This window comes from Anomaloglossus baeobatrachus, chromosome 1 (genome assembly GCF_048569485.1).
Source record: "Anomaloglossus baeobatrachus isolate aAnoBae1 chromosome 1, aAnoBae1.hap1, whole genome shotgun sequence".
Taxonomy (NCBI): domain Eukaryota; kingdom Metazoa; phylum Chordata; class Amphibia; order Anura; family Aromobatidae; genus Anomaloglossus; species Anomaloglossus baeobatrachus.
This window is the reverse complement of record NC_134353.1, coordinates 764,740,708-764,756,315: the sequence shown is the minus strand read 5'-3', so window position 1 is coordinate 764,756,315 and position 15,608 is coordinate 764,740,708. Positions and strand designations below refer to the sequence as shown.

The following is a 15,608-nucleotide window of genomic DNA, read 5'->3' as shown; positions in this document are numbered from 1 at the left end:
AACTCCTATGTCCCACAGGAGCTACCGGGAAAGACATCCGCTCACTGTCACTCCTGCTGGAGAACTCTCTAAATTTACTGCGTGTGTGACTCCTAACTCCCCCTGGTGGCCACTTCTCCCCCTACCCAGGTCCTAAGCTAGTGGATTGGGGCCCCTGTTGTGATGGCATCCTGTAAATGCCACAATGTTGGCAACCCCTTTGATACCCAACCCTAGCCTAGTCCCCAGTGGAGAAGGGGTAACCCATGTTTGTATGTGGTTGTGTATGATGAAACCGGTACCGACTTCCCTTAGATCCATGATCAGCACTACACCCCAAGTGGAGTGCAGTACCCTGTGGTGACCTGAGCCTCAGAGGCGCCACACTTACCTGCCTAAATTGTCCTCATAATCTGTCCCCTTTTATCATCTGTATCCAAACAGTAAATGCACTCAATAGTACTTTGTATCTGGACTTATACAGATACAGGCTGATGATCGGTTCATGCAGCTTTATTTGAATATCCTTATCTATTATAATGATGTCACTTTTACCTTTTGTGTCTCCCCTATTTCCTCATATATTGTAAGGGTACCGTCACACTTTAGCGATGCAGTAGCGATCCCACCAGCGATCTGACCTGGTCAAGATCGCTGCTGCGTCGCTACATGGTCGCTGGTGAGCTGTCAAACAGGCAGATCTCACCAGCGACCAGTGACCAGCCCCCAGCCAGCAGCGACGTGCAAGCGACGCTGCGCTTGCACGGAGCCGGCGTGTGGAAGCTGTGGACACTGGTAAGTAAGGTAAACATCGGGTATGGTTACCCGATGTTTACCTTAGTTACCAGCGCACACCGCTTAGCTTAGCGTGTGCAGGGAGCAGGAGCCGGTACTGGCAGCGTGAGAGCTGCGGAGGCTGGTAATGAAGGTAAATATCGGGTAACCACCTTGGTTACCCGATGTTTACCTTGGTTACAGCTTACCGCAGGCTGTCAGACGCCGGCTCCTGCTCCCTGCACATTCAGGATTGTTGCTCTCTCGCTGTCACACACAGCGATGTGTGCTTATCAGCGGGAGAGCAACAATAAAAAAACGAACCAGGGCTGTGTGTAACGAGCAGCGATCTCACAGCAGGGGCCAGATCGCTGCTCAGTGTCACACACAGCGAGATCGCTAATGAGGTCACTGCTGCGTCACAAAAAACGTGACTCAGCAGCGATCTCAGTAGCGATCTCGCTGTGTGTGAAGTACCCCTAAGCTTACAAGGAAGGTCTTCAGTCCTTTTGCTAATTGTTGAATGATGTGTTAAGGGGGCTTTACACGCAACGACATCGCTAACGAGATGTCGTTGGGGTCATGGAATTCGTGACGCACATCCGGCCTGGTTAGCGACATCGTTGCGTGTGACACATACGAGCGACCACTAACTATCAAAATTACTCACGTAATCGTTTATCGTTGACACGTCATTCATTTCCCAAATGTCGTTGCTGGTGCAGGACGCAGGTTGTTGGTCGTTCCTGAGGCAGCACACATCGCTATGTGTGACACCCCAGAAATGACGAGCAACACCGTACCTGCGTCCTGCCGGCAACGAGGTGGGCGTGACTTTCCTGTGGCTGCTCTCTGCCCCTCCGCTTCTATTGGACGCCTGCCGTGTGACGTCGCTGTGACGCCACACAAACCGCCCCTTTAGAAAAGAGGCTGTTCGCTGGCCACAGAGACGTCGCTAGTAAGGAGAGTCCGTGTGACGGGTACTAGCGATTTTGTGCGCCACGGGCAGCGATTTGCCCGTGACGCACAAACGATGCACAAACGACGGGGGCGGGTACTTTCACGGGCGACATCGCTAGCGATGTCGCTGCGTGTAAAGCAGCCTTTACTCTGTAATGTTTTACATTGTCTGTATATATCCCCTCTAATTTGAAAAGAACTATGGAATAGGTTGGCTTTAGAGAAATAATATTGTAATAATAATAATTAATATCTTTTCTGACTTCACACATATAGGGACAGCCTTTAGTTGTATTTTCTCTAGTAGACTGAACAGAATATCTATAGATGTCTTGGCTCGAAGTCAGACTTGTGAGGAAGATGCTTCATGACATGCTGGATTTATGGAGTATCTTTTATGACATCTTTAAAACTTGTGACCAGCTTCCAAGTGGAAGCCACCTGAAGAAAAGTCAGGTCTCTTCTTTTAACACTTTGTTTTTTCGTAAACTTGAAGAGGTTAAAAGAAGCTCTTAAGACCAAACAGATGAGCAGCAAGAAATTTTTACTTTTCACTACATATGTTCATTCTTTTTAGTATTTATGTAGAACTTTTTCAAGCAGGTTACAGAAAAAGATGTTGTGTGCACATACCCTTAAGTTGATTAGCTGACTGCCACAGATACAGTTTTTCTTACACACACAGCCAAAAAATCCTGCTACTTGCCATAATTACAGTGCCCCTACAGATTTAGCAGGTTTACACATTCGGAATTAACTTGGCATTGTGACATTTGGACTGTAGATCAGCCTGGAAGTGTGAAATGCACTGCAGCAAAAAATAATGTTATTTCTTTTTTTATTTTTTTTTTAAATTGTGAAAAGTTTATTCAGAGGGTCATTTATTATTCAACCCCTCAAACCACAAGAATTCTGTTTGGTTCCTCTAAAGTATTAAGAAGTATTTCAGGCACAAAGAACAATGAGCTTCACATGTTTGGATTAATTATCTCTTTTTCCACCCTTTCCTGACTAATTAAGACCCTCCCCAAACTTGTGAACAGCACTCATACTTGGTCAACATGGAAAAGACAAAGGAGCATTCCAAGGCCATCAGAGACAAGATCGTGGAGGGTCACAAGGCTGGCAAGGGGTACAAAACCCTTTCCAAGGAGTTGGGCCTACCTGTCTCCACTGTTGGGAGCATCATCCGGAAGTGGAAGGCTTATGGAACTACTGTTAGCCTTCCACGGCCTGGACAGCCTTTGAAAGTTTCCACCCGTGCCGAGGCCAGGCTTGTCCGAAGAGTCAAGGCTAACCGAAGGACAGCAAGGAAGGAGCTCCGGGAAGATCTCATGGCAGTGGGGACATTGGTTTCAGTCAATACCATAAGTAACGTACTCCACCGCAATGGTCTCCATTCCAGACGAGCCCGTAAGGTACCTTTACTTTCAAAGCGTCATGTCAAGGCTTGTCTACAGTTTGCTCATGATCACTTAGAGGACACTGAGACAGACTGGTTCAAGGTTCTCTGGTCTGATGAGACCAAGATCGAGATCTTTGGTGCCAACCACACACGTGACGTTTGGAGACTGGATGGCACTCTATACGACCCCAAGAATACCATCCCTACAGTCAAGCATGGTGGTGGCAGCATCATGCTGTGGGGCTGTTTCTCAGCCAAGGGGCCTGGCCATCTGGTCCGCATCCATGGGAAGATGGATAGCACGGCCTACCTGGAGATTTTGGCCAAGAACCTCCGCTCCTCCATCAAGGATCTTAAGATGGGTCGTCATTTCATCTTCCAACAAGACAACGACCCAAAGCACACAGCCAAGAAAACCAAGGCCTGGTTCAAGAGGGAAAAAATCAAGGTGTTGCAGTGGCCTAGTCAGTCTCCTGACCTTAACCCAATTGAAAACTTGTGGAAGGAGCTCAAGATTAAAGTCCACATGAGACACCCAAAGAACCTAGATAACTTGGAGAAGATCTGCATGGAGGAGTGGGCCAAGATAACTCAGGAGACCTGTGCCGGCCTGATCAGGTCTTATAAAAGACGATTATTAGCTGTAATTGCAAACAAGGGTTATTCCACAAAATATTAAACCTAGGGGTTGAATAATAATTGACCCACACTTTTATGTTGAAAATTTATTAAAATTTAACTGAGCAACATAACTTCTTGGTTTGTAAGATTTATGCATCTGTTAATAAATCCTGCTCTTGTTTGAAGTTTGCAGGCTCTAACTTATTTGCATTTTATCAAACCTGCTAAATCTGCAGGGGGTTGAATACTACTTGTAGGCATTGTATGTGACTGCAACTGTTCTAGAGCTGCTTTTTTTTAGACATTTTTATATTCAAACTAACTATTTGTTGTCACGCTACAAGATGGAGGGGAGAGAGGAATGTAGACCCACTGCTCTCAGAACCAGGCTTTCCCCAGACTAAGTTCATACCCAGTCTGCACCAGAGCTTCTGATGGTGAGGTTGTAGTTAGCTGACGAAAGGCACCATGTAGCATTCCGAGGCATTTCCTGGTTGACATGCTCCACCAAGGAGCTAGTTAGTCGGAGATGTGATGGGAGGAATTGATATACTGCCACTAATGAAGAATGGGGAGGAATAGACCATGCATGACCTTTTGCATGAGCAACCCTGAGCTCCTTGACATCCCTAGACAGGTTCATAACGTTCCTATCCCTGTCTTTCTCTGGGCACAACCCTGATTATTGAGCAGGGCAGCAGGAACACTACTCTCACTCTAGGCTGAAGACACAAAATGGGATAGACAGACAAAGGTAAAGAAACCGAAATCATACAATGCACACCAGACTACAGGCAGGAGTAAAGGGAAAGGATTAGTGAAGTTAACCAAAAAGGGAATAAAGGATGGGAACACAACAAAGTTTGAAGCAGCAATCTCCAGATACGGCTCCTTAAACGACTTCTTTGTCCCTGGCTCACACTTTCACACTCGGGACAGTATATTGTTTTGAGTGATTATGTTGCGGGCGGAGGAGGGGACGCTGCGCTCTCCCACCGCTGCCGCTGCTCTGTGGTGGGTCGAGCGGTGGGCCGGATCCTGGGGACTCGAGCGGCGTTCCTCGCCCGTGAGTGAAAGGGGGGTTTGATTGGATGGTGGGGGATTTGGTGATTGTCCGTGACGCCACCCACGGTTGTGGTGATATTAGTGACACCAACGCTGCTCTAGACGGGGACCCCGGGAGCGGTGACAGGGAGCAGCATTGTTGTTAGTTCTCCCCTCCATGGGTAGGGGGGTTGGTTGTCCCGGGGCCCGGTGATGGGGTAGGAATGGATGGCAGGCGGGTTACGGGGCCTGGTGAGGTGCAGGGTCACGGGGGCAGCGCTGTGCTGCACGGCACGGTGGCACTCACTCAGCCAATTATGAGGACACAGTTCTCGGTAAAACACACGGCTGGATGGACGGGTCCCACAGACGGCCGCGGTGTTGTTTCTCCCGGCAGGTTGATGGTGACTGCCCTTTCCCGCTCCTATGTACGGTAGATGGTTCCAATGGGTTCCCACCGGCAACCCGCTCCCCAGCCTGGATATGGGCTGGAGGAGCCCCCTTTGTCCGCAGGCTCTGGCCCCGGGAAATGGTTGCCTTGGCGGTGGCGGTGTCTCCCTCCCTTGGCCGGACTGCTGCCCTCTGTCGGGACCCGGCTGCTGGGAAACCCAGGAGGCTCCCCTCACCAACAAATTTGGCAAATTCACGGCGACTCCTAGCCTTGCCGGGGTCCGTAAGCCCCTGCCAGATGGTGCTGGCTTCTCTTTGCGCACCGGTCCGGTACCGCCGGGCCACCGCCCGTCCATGGTCGCCATGGCAAGCTCCGACAGGCCACCCCTGCAGACGGCCACCACCGTCTGCCAACCCCGCCGACCCGTCCGGGCCACACACCCGGATCAACCCCAGTCTGCTCAGCCGCCACTTTCCCTCCTTCCACTTTCACCTCCCTAGCTGAACTCCCTACTTTTCCCGCCTCCAGGACTGTGAACTCTTCGGTGGGCGGGACCAACCGCCTGGCCCACCCCCTGGTGTGGACATCAGCCCCTGGAGGAAGGCAACAAGGGTTTTGTGTCTGACTTCGATGTGCCTGACCGGGAGTGTGGGGTGTGTGGGTGTTGTTCTCTGTGGCCCCTGGCTTGTCCAGGGCGCCACATTTCCCCTTAGTTAAATGCAGACCGTCCGCGGGCTGTCCGTCCATCACCGGTTTTATTTTCACAAACTGAAAAATAGAAAAACGGTAACACATTACAATTAAAATAACATCTTCCCACATCGGGAGGTACTCTTACTTAAATGTTACGGTTACGGCTTCCGCTCTCTCCCACCCAAGCAACCTGGCCCTGATGCTGCCCCTAAGCAAACAGGCAGCACCCCTTGACCCCAGTCCTGCACAAGTTGCCCGAGTGGGTTCTGTCCTTTCCAGGGGACCCACGTCCATGGAGAACCCCCAAAACCCCCAGAGGATCGCCACCGGTTCCGGTGGTGGCTGGGCCCCAGCCTGCTCCACTGCGGGCCCTTCCTCCAATCTGCCTCTCCAGAGGCGGTAACGGTGAAAGCCACAACAACATTATTTACATGCCACAAGTTTGTGGTTGCCCTGCCAGTTCTCGGGCTTGTCCGTAGTAGTTTCTACGCATAATTGTAAAGGGGGTCCCAACGGGGACCAGTTGCCGGCAACGACTGGTGCAATCAAGCTGACAATCAGGTAACTTTCACGGTATCATTATTCTTTTTATCCATTTTCAAAACTTTAAACAGCACTGGTGGTCCCAACGGGGACAACGACAATGGTATTCCGCTGCCATCACTCTGAGTCCTCGGCATCACTTGGGGGAGGGAGCGCGGTGCACACACGGGCCTCCTGACTGCCCCTCAACTTCGCATCCAGCGCAAACCACCCCCTCTCCCCGCAGTGCCGGGTGTATTGTACCAGGTCCCCTGGCATCAAGTTGCGGCCTGGGTGCTCTTCTGGCAGGTGGGCGTTAACGTCCCGCCGGGCTATGAAGACCTCGGCCTCCAGTCCCGGCTCTTATATGAAGCCATAGCCCCGGCGGACATCAAACCGCCTCACCTGCCCTTCATACAGGGGGCCCCGGACACAGAAGGTCGCTTGCCTCAGGCTCTCCTTCTCTCGGATTGTACGGGCCACCATCTCTGCCTTCTTCTTCTCCTGTTCTGTGATCTCCGGGCCCAACGGCACCGGCTCCCTATCCCAATACGGTGCTGCTGCGAGCTCCGGAGCACGGGTCGGACCCCACGAGACCTTCCGGACACTGCCCACAACTGGCGATCTGGGTGGAAGGTCCCGCGGTGACTTGGCCTGGGATGCTGCTTTGCAGCGGCAACCCAGCGCAACCTCAGCTGAGGTGTGGGGGATGGGCACAGGGGCTTTCTTCCGCTGGGCCTTCTGCACAGAGCGGCCTGTCGGCTCCGGCTCGGGGGAAGTCTCTGTAAATGCCTCCGGCTCGGGCTTCTGGACTTTCCAGGGCAGCACTCCCGGTTGATCACGGGCTCTGGCTACAGGTCGGTCCGCCTGGGCGGACATGCGCGGTATCGCTACCGGTTGCGGGGGTAGCGGGTCTAGTGGTGGGGTCACGGCAGCCGGGACGGGTAGCGAGGGAGGTAGCAGGGCGAGCGGATTCAGACCGGGTCCCGCAGCCACGATGACCGACCCCACTTGGGGTACCGGGGAGTGGGTCACTCACCCTCCCTTCTGCAACTTCCTCCTCGCGTCTCCGCACGGTCGCTATGACCTCCATCATGTCGGTCTCCCACTCCTCCAAGAGGAGCTGCATCTTGACCTGCAGCCTCTGTTGGAGCTGCGCGGTCCGGATCTCCACCCACGCCGCGGTTCCAGGCGCGGGGGCTACGGTGCTATGGGACGGCATATACATCTTGCTGGCGGCGTCTCCCAGGAACAAGATGGCCGCAGGGTCCTGGCGTCCCTGCTTTTATAGCCGCCGGCTACATGCGGCCAGACGCCATCAGTCCCCCTTAGTCTCTTTCCGGCTCCTCCTCTACAGGGGCGGGGTTTTGGCCTTCGCGCCTCCACTACTCGAGAAGACGCTCGAGCGGGGATTCTTCGCGCCCAAGATGGCGGCTTCACAAATTTTCCGGCCGGACACCTCCGGCAGTCACACAAGGCGCACTTCCACCAGTTGGTAGAACGGTAGTATCCTGTTCGTGACGCCAAGTTGTCGCGGGCGGAGAAGGGGATGTTGCGCTCTCCCACCGCTCGGGTCCTGCTGCTGCTGCCGCTGCTCTGTGGTGGCTCGAGCGGTGGGCCGGATCCCGGGGACTCGAGCGGCGTTCCTCGCCCGTGAGTGAAAGGGGGGTTTGATTGGATGGTGGGGGATTTGGTGATTGTCCGTGATGCCACCCACAGTTGTGGTGATATTGGTGACACCAACGCTGCTATAGACGGGGACCCCGGGAGCGGTGACAGGGAGCAGATTTGTTGTTAGTTCTCCCCTCCATGGGTAGGGGGGTTGGTTGTCCCGGGGCCCGGTGATGGGGTAGGAATGGATGGCAGGCGGGTTACGGGGCCTGGTGAGGTGCAGGGTCACGGGGGCAGCGCTGTGCCGCACGGCACGGTGGCACTCACTCAGCCAATGATGAGGACACAGTTCTCGGTAAAACACACGGCTGGATGGACGGGTCCCACAGACGGCCGCGGTGTTGTTTCTCCCGGCAGGTTGATGGTGACTGCCCTTCCCCGCACCTATGTACGGTAGATGGTTCCAATGGGTTCCCACCGGCAACCCGCTCCCCAGCCTGGATATGGGCTGGAGGAGCCCCCTTTGCCCGCAGGCTCTGGCCCCGGGAAACGGTTGCCTTGGCGGTGGCGGTGTCTCCCTCCCTTGGCCGGACTGCTGCCCTCTGTCAGGACCCGGCTGCTGGGAAACCCAGGAGGCTCCCCTCACCAACGAATTTGGCAAATTCACGGCGACTCCTAGCCTTGCCGGGGTCCGTAAGCCCCTGCCAGATTGTGCTGGCTTCTCTTTGCGCACCGATCCGGCACCGCCGGGCCACCGCCCGTCCACGGTCGCCACGGCAAGCTCTGACAGGCCACCCCTGCAGACGGCCACCACCGTCTGCCAACCCCGCCGACCTGTCCGGGCCACACACCCGAACCAACCCCAGTCCGCTCAGCCGCCACATTCCCTCCTTCCACTTTCACCTCCCTAGCTGAACTCCCTACTTTTCCCGCCTCCAGGACTGTGAACTCTTCGGTGGGCGGGACCAACCGCCTGGCCCACCCCCTGGTGTGGACATCAGCCCCTGGAGGAGGGCAACAATGGTTTTGTGTCTAACTTCGATGTGCCTGACCGGGAGTGTGGGGTGTGTGGGTGTTGTTCTCTGTGGCCCCTGGCTTGTCCAGGGCGCCACATTTACACCATGTTTTATTCCTCATGGGAGCAGTACTAAAACCTAAAATATATGTTATATTTTCCTGTGAGCTGCAGTATCCTGTGTTCAGGCATGTGTGGGTTAACACCTAGCTAGCCAGGGAAAGGACGGAGCATTAGGGTCAAGACTAGAGGAGAGGAAGTTCCTGGTTTAGGGGTCAGTGTGTTTAGAGTACAGGTCTAAGGGGAAAACTTTTCTCCTTGTGGAGACTGACAAACCAATGTGGTTGTCAGTGGTAAAGAGTCTTAAAGGGAACCTGTCATCAGAAATTTCGCCCAAAAGCTAAAAGATTCCCCCTCTGCAGCTCCTGGGCTGCATTCTAGGAAGGTCCCTGTTATTATTGTGCCCCATGTGAGACCAAAATAAAGCCTTTATAAAGTTCTCCCTTTTTGTATGCAGCTTCTGTAAATGTGTCACGGGGGTGGGCTCTCTGCCGTCCGTTATTCTGCCCCCTGGTCCTGTATGCCGCCCCCATCGCTCCTTTCCATATCTGATGCACCGCCCACTGCTCCAGCCATCCCCGCGCATGCCCAGTGCCAGTCTCACAGGACTGAGCAGTGTGACCGCTGGTGACATGTGCGCAGGCAAGTGATTATGGGCGGGACTGTGACTGTTATCAGCAAGTACCCGCCCATAATCTCGTGAGCGCGCAAACCTCTCCAGCATTCACACTGAGCTCAGTGTAGATGCTAGACTGTATGGGCTGCTTCCAGGAATGACGTCCCTTTGTCATGTGATAGTATTTTGAACACGCCCCTATCACATGACAAAGGGACGTCATCCCTGGAAGCAGCCCATACAGTCTAGCATCTACACTGAGCTCAGTGTGAATGCTGGAGAGGTTTGCGCGCTCACGAGATTATGGGCGGGTACTTGCTGATAACAGTCACAGTCCCGCCCATAATCACTTGCCTGCGCACATGTCACCAGCGGTCACACTGCTCAGTCCTGTGAGACTGGCACTGGGCATGCGCGGGGATGGCTGGAGCAGTGGGCGGTGCATCAGATATGGAAAGGAGCGATGGGGGCGGCATACAGGACCAGGAGGCAGAATAACGGACGGCAGAGAGCCCGCCCCCGTGACACATTTACAGAAGCTGCATACAAAAAGGTAGAACTTTATAAAGGCTTTATTTTGGTCTCACATGGGGCACAATAATAACAGGGACCTTCCTAGAATGCAGCCCAGGAGCTGCAGAGGGGGAATCTTTTAGCTTTTGGGCGAAATTTCTGATGACAGGTTCCCTTTAAAGCTGCAATGCTCCTCTGGGAAATATTTCTCCTCACCACTGACAGCTAGATTGGTTTATCAGTCTCCGCAAGGAGAAAAGTTTTCCCCTTAGACCTCACTACAGCTTCTCAAACAGCCAGATCAGATCTCATACCTCGCACTGATGAGGGACAATCATCCCGAAACACCATGTCTCCAAATTGAGGTTCTGATCTGGCATAAATCCTAGGTCATATGGAAAGGCTTGTTAAAGGGCCACTTTTGACTTTTTAGATTGCTACTTGCAACCAATAGGTGGCATTAGAGTTTGTCGCCTTCCTCCCTGAAGAGACAATTAGAGTATTGGTGAAGCAAGGAGTTGTTCTAGTGAAGCTGGTGTGGTGTGAAAAAAAGAGCACAGAAACCGTTAAAATGAACCTGTTGGAGCAACAGGTGCTGCCCAGCTGAGAAGCCAAGGAAGAGGGAAGCGGATCACTGCCTGTGGCTGTGGGTGCAGGATACTCAGCCAAACATATTGATCCATGGATTCCAGGGCCACAAAGATGAAGGGCTTATTTAACATGCCTGGCTAAAAGAATGTTTATAAGTAAAGTGCCCCCATTGGAAACTGCAATGATTGTGTTTCTGTGTTATACAGAAGATACCATGAAGTGTGCTGCCTGCTGTATTCTGTGACCAACTTTGATGCCAAGTAAAGACTACTTTGTTGTTATGAATATGTTTGTCATCCTTATCTGGAAGTCCCACGGACCTGATGAAGATCGTAACAGCATCTGTTTGAAAGTATTCCAAGTAATACTATCAGCACACACACAGACCCAGAACTCTTTTTTTAAAATCAGTCTGTCAGAGTGCTGAACTTTCCATGCTCACCCATGGCTATCGCCCTGGGCACCATTGCTTCAGCCATGCACTGCAATCTTCTAACACCTAAAAAAGGGGAGATCACTCTCCATCATGGTACGCCCATAACATCTTTACATTACAATCTATTACACCAATGGTCATCAACATGGATATTTATATTGTGATTGCGATTGTTGTCCTGGGACAAGAACTCTGTCCTCATGTGGATGCATTATATACTACAGTCACTGTACTGGAACGGGCTATCTACGAGTATAAAATAAATGTCTAACTAATGGAAGTTCCCATATTTAGGACTACCACCAAACCAATCAGGTAGAGAATAGGTGGTCACTCTTGTCCAATTTACTCTCTATTTGCAGCTATGGAAGGTACAGAAGAAACTGAGCTACTTGCACATACATGGCCACCTATCCGTCAGACATAGTTACTCCCCTAGTATTTCAGTTTCATGTATTGCAGCAGTCAGAAGTCCTAAAATTGATACAATGTATACACATAACTGTTATATAATATAAAGAAATGAGGAGACAGATCATTCATTTTTGAATACTTTATTAAATACAATCTCTACCTATACCTAAAGCCATTGATCCAGAAGAAGGCAAAAAACCTGGACACGTTCAGCCAATTTGTGCCACAGGGAAAAATTCCTTCTTGACCCCGAGAAAAGGCGATCAGTTCAAGAACCCTAGACCAAGGCTATACTACAACTAACTGAAATATAGGACGGTTATATTATATCAGATCCCTTATGTAGCATTCATAAACTCTCAACAGAAGAAATGGAATTAGGCCAGTGGCAGTATAAGACGCGTTTTGGCCTGTTGTTTGAAGACCAGAAATAGCATTCGCTATTGCCCCAGACTAGGACAGATTTTATGTCACCCCACCACAAGGACCACTCCTGTGTAATCCCTGAAGAATGAAATCATCCTAAGTGATGTAGTGAGTGACTACACACCCCCCTGTGGCTTTAGGGCACTGACTCTTCAATCTGTTGGGGTGCAGCTGTGGGACCCTATTTTCAGAGATGATGTCCTCCACCCAACCCTCAAAAAGCTGAAAGGGTCTTCAGGAGAGATGGGTAGTCGAGCTGGGCCATCAGACGGTCGCCTCTGTAGCTGTAGTGTCATTTTTCCTGTAGTTCCAATGTCAAATTAAACAAAAAAATTGCCCGTTTGTTATGATGTCCAAGATGGAGACCAGGATGTGACATAATAACAAAATAGGGAACATGACATTAGACATTTCTATAATACATTCATTCATTATCTAATAGGATGACAACAGCTCTCCAGACCTGCATCCCACCAAATATTAAGAGAAAATAGACACCATCAACTTGTATGTAAACCAAACTAAGTCCAGGTTCTATAGATGCAATGCCCAGATACCAAGATTCAACAGACTGCAAAACAAGCAGATGGATAGGGATTATGTATACAGGTGGTGTCATCTCACATGCCAACTTTCCGTACAGGAATACAAAGAAATGGCTGTAGTAGAATGCCATAAAACAGAGTCCAGATTTTGTTCTGTATAATCAGTGTGTGATGACACATAAGGCACCAAATATAATATACCGATAGTCCTATAATCTAACACTAATCAATATCATGGCCCTTTCTAAATTCTTCAGTCTTGCTTTCTGGATCCAGATATACTCCCTAGAAAGAAAAAAAAATAAGCGTCAGGGAAAGGCCTAGAAATCTGAAGACTAATGTAAAAATGGAAGATGGACTTCAATTGGTTGTGTTTATATGTGATCTGAGGGCCTTAAATTAGATTGTGACTAGATGCCCCATATGTGCACATATGTGAGAACAAATAATGTACAACAATCCCCCACCTACCGATTTTTTAGATTATAATGACATATTACAATGCATACGTTCCAACATTCCAGAATGTAATGGTCTCAGTGATTAAAAATGGCGTCATTTGCTCCACATTTTTCTGTATCACTCACTTCAATATCTGCCAATCCATATTTTTTTCAATTCTGCACCTTAATGATAAATGTGGAGCAAATTCTGCCAGTGCAAGTTTTCCAGCATGGTAATGCACTTCCCAATGTTACATAAGATTAATGGGTCACATTTTTCAAGTCAAGAAAAAAAATATTTTTTTAGAAAACTGGTATTTTTTAATCTTGTTAAAAATGTTTGCAACAGAAACATATTTCATGTATTTTTAGGACAGTTCTTACCTGTCTACATTATGTGTTACCTTTATGTAGACGTGCAGTATTAAAAATGTCATATTTCCTATCAGAAAAGTTACTTATGTCCCGACACTTTTATTTTTAAGTTTTGGAATAGGTGTTTAAAAATGGTGTAATAAATGGCTTTAAGCTTTGAAAAATATCGCTTAAGTATTTACAACAATGAAATGTTGCAATTTGAAAACAAAATACATAAAATGAAGCAAATGGTCCTATATATAGTATGTTCCCGAATGTATGACTACAAAACCCTCTCCCATATGATGGAAAAATTAGAATTTCTTCTCCCATAAAATCTGAAATTAAGTAACAGAATCACCAACAATCTGCGCCAACCACAGTTACCACTTGTACAGTCACTGACTGAAGTCCCCACTATGGTGTCTCCATCCCAGGCGCCATCTTTGTGCTTACATCTCCATGTGGTGTCTCCCTCCCAGGCGCCATCTTTGTGCTTACATCTCCATGTGGTGTCTCCATCCCAGGCGCCATCTTTGTGCTTACATCTCCATGTGGTGTCTCCCTCCCAGGCGCCATCTTTGTGCTTACATCTCCATGTGGTGTCTCCCTCCCAGGCGCCATCTTTGTGCTTACATCTCCATGTGGTGTCTCCCTCCCAGGCGCCATCTTTGTGCTTACATCTCCGTGTGGTGTCTCCCTCCCAGGCGCCATCTTTGTGCTTACATCTCCATGTGGTGTCTCCCTCCCAGGCGCCATCTTTGTGCTCACATCTCCATGTGGTGTCTCCCTCCCAGGCACCATCTTTGTGCTTACATCTCCATGGGGATGTCTCCATGATTGCTCTATGGACCTCTGTGTCCAACATTCCACCTTGTGACCTCACATAGACCCTTCATCCCCCAAGTCTACAGATTGTAACAGGAAAGACTGATACAATATAGTACTTTACAGCCACAATCAGGAGAGGTGGAGGATAAGGCTATGTTCACACAGGTTGCTTTTGGTGTGGGTTTTTTTTTGCTTTTCTTTATTAGTTTTATGCAAATACATATTTATAAAAAAACAGCTTTTTACCATTTTAGCAAAACCTATGAGATTCCAGAAATCTCATGCACATACAGACACCAACTTTTTTTTCCCTTACTGAACTGGCAAAATGCTGTGTTTTGTAAAGAATTCTATTTTTTCAGCATTTGTTTTTGCTGCTTTTTTTCCACTATTGAAAGCCATGAGAGTGAAAGAAATGCAGCAGGCATTTTTTGGTTTATATGTACTGTAAACGAATGACACACCAAAAACACAATAAAAACTGTGGCAAAAACTCAGCACAAAAACACAGCTTTTTTTTACTGCCAAGAGATCAGATTTTGCTGCTAAAAAGTAGCAGCAAAAATGCCCAGTGTGAACAGAGCCTGAGCGTACATGTTGGCACAAGCTTAACTGATTGAAAACCCAGTAAAGTTCCTCATTTACCTGTGTCCTTGATCCGGGATCCTCTTCCCTTCTTCACCGTCATCAATCCTGGATCCCCCGCCCTCTTTGTCTTCTCTTAATCTGAACATCTGAGTCCACCAAGTTCCATAGATTCCCAGTCATTGTGACATCATGCTGTGAGGTAACATTAACATTGTAGTAATTATATGAAGAACATATTGGTTAGGATCAAGGCTGTGAGGACAAGGTGATTAAGACTTCACAAAAGGAAAATATGAAAAATATAAGCCACTTATAATAATGGACGTCTGCGCCAGATCACGAGCACCTGAACTTTTATGCCTGAAGACAACAGTGTCCTCCCTTATACAACAGTGCAAAATTATAGAAATAGAGGTCTTGTTTATTATTAATAAAAATGTAGCTGTTGCCGATAGCAACCTGCTCAATTTCACCTTATGCTATTTTTTGTGCTAATATTTCTAGTTGGTTTTTTTTCAGCAAAAACACTGTAGCGATATGTTTGAGTTAAACAATGCATTTTCCTGACATTTTCATACTTTTTGCGGGTCTTGACAGTTTTTTCTAAACTCAGATTTCTTTAGTTTGAGCTTTTTTTTGTGCATATTAATTTTTTCCAATTACATTTTTTTAAACAGAGGATGCTAATGGTATAAAATCATGCAATAAGTAATAGTGGCCTTACCTATCCTCCTGTGCCAAAGCTGCCCCAGCCCCTGGCAATGTTTCCACAT

The 15,608-nt window shown here is 49.1% G+C and overlaps 1 long non-coding RNA gene across 1 annotated transcript; it reads right to left on the bottom strand.

Moving 5' to 3' along the window:
• Positions 1 to 11,769: 11,769 nt before the first annotated feature.
• Positions 11,770 to 15,016, bottom strand: LOC142299847 (uncharacterized). Its single transcript, XR_012752660.1, has 2 exons — positions 14,893 to 15,016; positions 11,770 to 12,901 (listed from the first exon to the last, which is right to left on the bottom strand). It is a non-coding gene; the product is annotated as an uncharacterized LOC142299847 (long non-coding RNA).
• Between the last annotated feature and the right edge of the window lie 592 nt (positions 15,017 to 15,608).